The sequence below is a fragment of the Penaeus japonicus genome, unplaced genomic scaffold (assembly GCF_977035675.1).
Source record: "Penaeus japonicus unplaced genomic scaffold, GWHDUDI00000001_assembly GWHDUDI00000013, whole genome shotgun sequence".
In the NCBI taxonomy this organism is placed as follows: Eukaryota; Metazoa; Arthropoda; class Malacostraca; order Decapoda; family Penaeidae; genus Penaeus; species Penaeus japonicus.
Genome location: NW_028234415.1, coordinates 5,011,563 through 5,019,062, shown reverse-complemented (window position 1 = coordinate 5,019,062; position 7,500 = coordinate 5,011,563). Strand labels below are relative to the sequence as shown.

At 41.5% G+C, this 7,500-nt stretch overlaps 1 protein-coding gene across 1 annotated transcript in view; it reads left to right on the top strand.

Moving 5' to 3' along the window:
* LOC122253558 (peripheral plasma membrane protein CASK-like) overlaps positions 1-7,500 on the top strand; it is a 558,919-nt gene that overhangs the window by 106,920 nt on the left and 444,499 nt on the right. The window lies entirely within an intron of this gene.

The following is a 7,500-nucleotide window of genomic DNA, read 5'->3' as shown; positions in this document are numbered from 1 at the left end:
TTCATGCGCTATGCTAGTTCTTGTTTCCATGTGGGTCATTTGGCGACGCGGAGAGGCATGCGTTAGTAGGTGTAGTATGTAGGTTTAGTTAGTAGCATGTGGTCCTAACACGCATGCAAACAAACGAAGATGAGCTGCGTTTGCTGTGGTCATGATTATGTAATCTGCCAAAGTGAGCGAGTTAGGTCGCGAAGAGTGGATGTGGTAATCACTTTATGTGCGATCTAATATCATAGTCAGGTTTTCGCGGCCATTAGTAAATTCATGAGTTCTGGACTGATAAGTAAACACACACGTACACACACACACACATGCACACGCACACGCACACGCACACGACACGCACACGCACACGCACAGGCACACACACACACACACACACACACTTACACACACACAAACATACACACACACACGTACACGTACATGTACACTTACACGTATACGTACACGTGCACGTCCAATTACACGTCCAATTACACGTACACGTTCACGTTCATACCCACATCCACACACACTTACACAAGCACATACACTCACACGCCAACGTTCTAATTTCACATGTCGAGATGACCATTACTAGAATTTGAATATATTACCAATGGAATTGAATATTCCAAGGATTTATACCTGTTTGATAGTTTTAACGACAGTCATTATGGCGTAATTGTGATAGTGATGGCGGTGGAACTGTTAATTGTCATGTTGGATTGTTAATTGAGATTGTATTGTGAGGTCACGCTTGCGGTGTGGTGGTGAAGCACTGTTATGAATAGTGAATAGTGTGCTTGAAATATATGTACAGTACAGTACGGTATATGTATATAATGTATAATGTATGTATGGAATGTATAGCGTATATCTGCAAGGTATGATTATATAGATAGATAGATAGATAGATAGATATAATGATACATATTGTATGTATGCAATATATAGTGTATATACAATGATACTTATTAATATCCAATTGTGCTGATGGTGTCCTCCTAAACAAGCATCACAAGGGAAGAGGCAAGGCTATTCCTGCCACGAGCTTTCTTGGAATCGTGGGAACTTGGTGCGTGTGGCGTCTTGCTTGCATTCCTTATTGGCAATGCGCAGGAGTTCCCTTTGTCTCCACCTGGCTCTCTCCGGCTGTGTTTTTTGTGTAGTCTTCTTTTATTTAGAAATTATTTTTAAACATTCGCCCCTCTGTTTTTTTTTTTTTTTTCAGCAGTATCCTCGCTGTTTCCCTCCCTCTCCGTCCGTCCGTCCGTCCGTCCCCCTTTTCCTTCCACATTCTTTCTCTCCCATAGTCCTACCGATCCCTCCATCCTCCCCACTTACTCACTCATTCACTTATTCACCCACCCACCCACCCAGCCATCCTCCCACCCATCCACTTACTTTCTCATTCTCCCATTCACACACTGACTGAATGACTGACTGACTCACCCACCCACCCACCCACCTACCCACCTACCTACCTACCCACTCACTGTTACTCAATCACACACTCACTCACCCTGTCACTCACTCATTTTTCCCACCTCCTTGCTTCTATCTCCCCCCACCCCCCACCCCCGCTTAACCAGTACATACACTGCCACCGAATATGGTACATCAGGTGCCCTGGAGAGCACCGAACTGCTCTGCATTTCCCTTTTCATCTGTCCTCGCAACCACTCATTCCCGCCACTTAATGGACCCTCACCTTCGCCTGACCTTTGCTGTGTCTCGCTCCTTGACCTTCCCAGGTATTATTACATCTTGCATGCCCTTTGACCTTTCTGCCTCTTCGGTCTGCGCTATGGTGCGTAAGCTTCACCTGCCGACCCAGCATTCACCGCGTCGCAATTATGTTTGCTCAATTCACAACTCTTGCAATAGCAATGTGTTTGTATTTGTGTTTGCGTGTGTGTGTGTGTGTGTGTGTGTGTGTGTGTGTGTGTGTGTGTGTGTGTGTGTGTGTGTGTGTGTGTGTGTGTGTGTGTGTGTGTGTGTGTGTGTGTGTGAATATGTGTGTGTGTGTGTGTGTGTGTGTGTGTGTGTGTGTGTATGTGTGTATGTGTGCGTGTGGCTGAGGAGCAGCATGCATGGTGATCTATTTGTTTTGCATTACTGTGTGTCATTCGATCAAATCAGTGATTCATTATGAGTTTTCTATGAGTGATTCGAATAGTGGAGATAGCCAGCACCATAGTTTCCCTGACATTGTGGGACAAAAAGTGGATCATTTTGAATATTTCTTGTTATTCGATCAAATCAGTGATTTATTATGAGTGAGCGTATGGAGGCAATGCTGTGACACTGTAACTTCATGTGAATTTTGTTTGCATTTTATAGTAAAGGTCTTTATGTGGGGTGATTATTATATCCATAGTTTTTTTTTTTTTTTTTACTTTGCTCTTTGAACAGAAAGGAGTATGATCATACTTTTAAACATATCTACTTCCATTTTTAGCATACAGGTTTATAATACAACAAAATGATGCACAGTTTGAACAGAATGATTGAAAACATTTTATTTATTCAGGTTGGGGGAAATTTTCTGTACAACGCAAACAAAGACCGTGAGCCGATTTGTACAAGCTTAATGTTATATGGAGGAAGTCTTTCTTAGTTTTAGGATATATGCATAGGCTAGGAATCAATGTTTTTTCCACAAGAGATCGAAAAGAACAACATTATTTAGGGGGAAAATATCAGCTAGTGTTCTCTTAATGGCTGTAATGTAGAGAAAGAGAGAGAGAAAGAAAGTAAGTAAGAAAGAGAGAGAGAGAAATAGAGAGAGAGAAAGAAAGAGAGAAAGAAAGAGAGAAAGAGAGAGAGAAAGAGAGAGAGAAAGAGAAAGAGAAATAGAGAGAGAGAGAGAGAGAGAGAGAGAGAGAGAGAGAGAGAAAGAATATATAAATGAAGAAAATCATCTCATCTCTTAGGGAAAAAACCTACTACCATTTATTGTCCTCATCTGAGAAAAAAAAAGAATGAAAAGAAAAAGAAAACGCCAACCACAATGGAAAACTGTTCAGAGGAGGATTTAGCCAATGTAGCAAACATTGAAACTACAAGCAGCCGGAAAAGTAGAAAATCTCCAACAATAGTCTCGGAAGCCCTCCTCTCCTTTACGTCAACTGGCAAGAAAACATGGGAAACCTAGCAATGTGAGCTTAAGTAGCTACTCCACGTGAGACATTTTCCTAAGAAAAAAAATGTGTAAGCTGTTGTGGAAGAGAATGTTTTCTGTCAAGTGTGTGCATGGGTAAACAAACACAAGGCAGAAAGCACCTCTGGCATTTTACTTTGATGCATGCTACATTACTTTACAAATTACTTTTGACCCAGTATCTACAGCCAGAGGTAAGCGAGCTGGTAATGAAAATATCAGAGTTCCCGTAGAGTTTAAGCGGCGAATTTCCAGTTCCGATGACTATGCGATATCAGAGTCACTTGTACTCGATATCATCACTGGGTCCTTTCTCTCTTACTCTTTATAGAATCCAGTTTAGGGACTTCTTTTATACTTTTACTTTTTAAACGCTCTTTATTTTTAAAGGGTTTTGTATTGAGTCTCATGTGCATTGATTTCTTTACTGATGGTTTAGTAGAAGGGAAGGATAACAAACATGCAAAGATTTCGCACAAACAGATCCGAGAGTATCAAGTATCAAGACAATGAGAATAAAGAATGGAATTTTTATATCTAATCAACAGTTTTCTTTTTGTCAAAATTGATGTTGCTCATTCAGTATGCGTCGTTGACCTCTCTAAATCACGCTGCTCTCTCTGCAACATGGATGTCACGTTCATCACCGGAGAGGGGAGGGGGTTATATTTCCTGGTCATATCTTGTCGTGTATTTTCTCTTTATCGAATCGGTTGATCTGAATTTGTTTGCTGTTCTACATGGGAGGGGGGGATTCCTTCGGCGGATTAATTTTTTTGATTTATTGGCGGTATTTCGAGTTTTATAGTTTTGTCTTTGAATTTCAGAGACGTCTGTTTGATTTACATTGAAGCGTGATATGTGTGTTATCTCTCCTTGCTTTTTTTTTTTAGTAAAACGAGATGAGTTTCTGTCAAGGTCGTTTCCTTAGCAGGAATATATTTAACTCTCTCTTTCTCTCTTCTCTTTCTTGCTCCCTCTTCTCTCCCTCCCTCTGTTTCTCCCAGTCTCCCTCGTTCTCCGTCTCCCATTTTTGTTTTTATTTTTTTCTTATCAAAATACCAAAAAGGAAAATTCCCTCACATTTTTACGCTAATTGCTTTTACACACAACTTATGATTATGATTTTCCTTTCCAACAGTTTCTAGTCACGTACCTAAATGAACCACATTATAAAAGATGTGAAGCTTCATTAACAGTTACCGGTTATCTATAAAAAAAAATCCCTCCCCCCCCCATTCCCCACCCCGGGCGGGAAGCTAAAGTTGTATTAGGATTTCGCTTATGAAACAAAGTGTGGTTTGCAGACGATATTGTTGCACGCGCACATACAAGCACGCACATGTTTGCGCACACACATACGTGGATGAGAACATACATACATACATGAGAACATACATACATGCATGCGCACATACATACATGCACGGGCACATACATACATGCACGGGCACATACATACATGCACGCGCACATACATACATGCACGGGCACATACATACATACACGTGCAGGCGTACTCACTCACTCCCATTCTCATTCACTCCCTCACTCTCACTCTCACTCTCTCACACTCACACTTACTCATTTATGTCAGCGTGATCATGTCTGCCACAGTCATTTTCAGGGCGAAGGAACATTTTGCTGTAATTGGCCAAGAAGTGAGCTGAACAATTTATCCCAATTAGTATCGTAGCCCTCTTTATCTCCTCATTTCCCATTTCACTAACCTTTTTATTCCCTCATTCTCTATTTCGTCGTCCTTTTTATTCCCTCATTCCCCGTTTCGTCGCCCTTTTTATTCCCTCATTCCCCGTTTCGTCGCCCTTTTTATTCCCTCATTCCCCGTTTCGTCGTTCTTTTTATTCCCTCATTCCCCGTTTCGTCGTTCTTTTTATTCTCTCATTCCCCGTTTCGTAGTCCTTTTTTATTTCCTCATTCCCCGTTTCGTCGTTCTTTTTATTCTCTCATTCCCCGTTTCGTCGTTCTTTTTATTCTCTCATTCCCCGTTTCGTCGTTCTTTTTATTCTCTCATTCCCCGTTTCGTCGTTCTTTTTATTCTCTCATTCCCCGTTTCGTCGTCCTTTTTATTCTCTCATTCCCCGTTTCGTCGTCCTTTTTATTCTCTCATTCCCCGTTTCGTCGTTCTTTTTATTCCCTCATTCCCCGTTTCGTCGTTCTTTTTATTCCCTCATTCCCCGTTTCGTCGTTCTTTTTGTTCCCTCATTCCCCGTTTCGTCGTTCTTTTTATTCCCTCATTCCCCGTTTCGTCGTTCTTTTTATTCTCTCATTCCCCGTTTCGTCGTTCTTTTTATTCCCTCATTCCCCGTTTCGTCGTTCTTTTTATTCTCTCATTCCCCGTTTCGTCGTTCTTTTTATTCTCTCATTCCCCGTTTCGTCGTTCTTTTTATTCCCTCATTCCCCGTTTCGTCGTTCTTTTTATTTCCTCATTCCCCGTTTCGTCGTTCTTTTTATTCTCTCATTCCCCGTTTCGTCGTTCTTTTTATTCTCTCATTCCCCGTTTCGTCGTTCTTTTTATTCTCTCATTCCCCGTTTCGTCGTTCTTTTTATTCCCTCATTCCCCGTTTCGTCGTCCTTTTTATTCCCTCATTCCCCGTTTCGTCGTTCTTTTTATTCCCTCATTCCCCGTTTCGTCGTTCTTTTTATTCTCTCATTCCCCGTTTCGTCGTCCTTTTTATTCTCTCATTCCCCGTTTCGTCGTTCTTTTTATTCCCTCATTCTCCGTTTCGTCGTTCTTTTTATTCCCTCATTCCCCGTTTCGTCGTTCTTTTTATTCCCTCATTCCCCGTTTCGTCGTTCTTTTTATTCCCTCATTCTCCGTTTCGTCGTTCTTTTTATTCCCTCATTCCCCGTTTCGTCGTTCTTTTTATTCCCTCATTCCCCGTTTCGTCGTCCTTTTTATTCCCTCATTCCCCGTTTCATCGTCCTTTTTTATTTCCTCATTCCCCGTTTCATCGTCCTTTTTTTGTTCCCTCATTCCCCGTTTCGTCGTTCTTTTTATTCCCTCATTCCCCGTTTCGTCGTTCTTTTTATTCCCTCATTCCCCGTTTCGTCGTTCTTTTTATTCTCTCATTCCCCGTTTCGTCGTTCTTTTTATTCTCTCATTCCCCGTTTCGTCGTTCTTTTTATTTCCTCATTCCCCGTTTCGTCGTTCTTTTTATTCCCTCATTCCCCGTTTCGTCGTTCTTTTTATTCCCTCATTCCCCGTTTCGTCGTTCTTTTTATTCCCTCATTCCCCATTTCGTCGTTCTTTTTATTCTCTCATTCCCCGTTTCGTAGTCCTTTTTATTCCCTCATTCTCCGTTTCGTCGTTCTTTTTATTCTCTCATTCCCTGTTTCGTCGTTCTTTTTATTCTCTCATTCCCCGTTTCGTCGTCCTTTTTATTCTCTCATTCCCCGTTTCGTAGTCCTTTTTATTCTCTCATTCTCCGTTTCGTCGTTCTTTTTATTCTCTCATTCCCTGTTTCGTCGTTCTTTTTATTCTCTCATTCCCCGTTTCGTAGTCCTTTTTATTCTCTCATTCCCCGTTTCGTCGTTCTTTTTATTCTCTCATTCCCCGTTTCGTCGTTCTTTTTATTCCCTCATTCCCCGTTTCGTCGTTCTTTTTATTTCCTCATTCCCCGTTTCGTCGTTCTTTTTATTCCCTCATTCTCCGTTTCGTCGTTCTTTTTATTCTCTCATTCCCCGTTTCGTCGTCTTTTTTTTTGTTCCCTCATTCCCCGTTTCGTCGTTCTTTTTATTCTCTCATTCCCCGTTTCGTCGTTCTTTTTATTCCCTCATTCCCCGTTTCGTCGTTCTTTTTATTCCCTCATTCCCCGTTTCGTCTTCTTTTTATTCTCTCATTCCCCGTTTCGTCTTCTTTTTATTCTCTCATTCCCCGTTTCGTCGTTCTTTTTATTCCCTCATTCCCCGTTTCGTCGTTCTTTTTAGTCTCTCATTCCCCGTTTCGTCGTTCTTTTTATTCCCTCATTCCCCGTTTCGTCGTTCTTTTTGTTCCCTCATTCCCCGTTTCGTCGTTCTTTTTTTGTTCCCTCATTCTCCGTTTCGTCGTCCTTTTTATTCCCTCATTCTCCGTTTCGTCGTTCTTTTTATTCTCTCATTCCCCGTTTCGTCGTTCTTTTTGTTCCCTCATTCCCCGTTTCGTCGTCCTTTTTATTCTCTCATTCTCCGTTTCGTCGTTCTTTTTATTCTCTCATTCCCCGTTTCGTCGTTCTTTTTGTTCCCTCATTCCCCGTTTCGTCGTCCTTTTTATTCTCTCATTCTCCGTTTCGTCGTTCTTTTTATTCCCTCATTCCCCGTTTCGTCGTTCTTTTTATTCTCTCATTCCCCGT